The sequence below is a fragment of the Erinaceus europaeus genome, chromosome 2 (assembly GCF_950295315.1).
Source record: "Erinaceus europaeus chromosome 2, mEriEur2.1, whole genome shotgun sequence".
Taxonomy (NCBI): Eukaryota; Metazoa; Chordata; class Mammalia; order Eulipotyphla; family Erinaceidae; genus Erinaceus; species Erinaceus europaeus.
Genome location: NC_080163.1, coordinates 135,258,767 through 135,259,415, shown reverse-complemented (window position 1 = coordinate 135,259,415; position 649 = coordinate 135,258,767). Strand labels below are relative to the sequence as shown.

At 35.1% G+C, this 649-nt stretch overlaps 1 pseudogene; it reads right to left on the bottom strand.

The window, feature by feature from the left end:
* Nucleotides 1–203: 203 nt before the first annotated feature.
* Nucleotides 204–303, bottom strand: LOC132537228 (U6 spliceosomal RNA; annotated as a pseudogene).
* Nucleotides 304–649: the final 346 nt, after the last annotated feature.

The following is a 649-nucleotide window of genomic DNA, read 5'->3' as shown; positions in this document are numbered from 1 at the left end:
CTTTCATTGTTTTGCCTAACATTTTTTTGTATTTTTTTGTTTTGCTTATTATTTTTGCTTGACATTTCTAATTACACTATATACTTCTTTCTTGTATCATCATTTCTTTTCTTTCTGAGGTATAGCCCTGAATTTTTTTTTACATAACATTTACTAGTTTTCCAAGCATGACAGAAATGGAAATATATATATTAGAACAAGAAAAAAATATGGACCGCTTCACAAATTTGCGTGTCATCCTTGCACAGGGGCCGTGCTAATCTTCTCTGTATCATTCCAACTTTATATTTAATTTTAATTTAATTTTTAATTTCCAGTAGTATATGTGCTGCCGAAGTGAGCACAAATAATTTTTTTTAATTGCCACCAGGATTATTCCCGGGGCTCAGTGCCTGTACAACAAATCCAGTGCTTCCAAGGCTATTCCCTCCCCTTTGCCTCCCCCCCCTTTTATAAAGACAAAAATAGAGAAGAAAGAGAGAAGAGAGAGGGAGAAAAAAGAAAGACTCCTACAATACTATTTCACATGGAGGTGGGAGATGGGGACTTGAACCTGGATTCTTGCTCATGTAGTGTATGCACACTCCTGGATATACCATTTTGCACAGCTATGAAGAATTCTGTAGTAAGTATCTTCTGTTTGTAAACT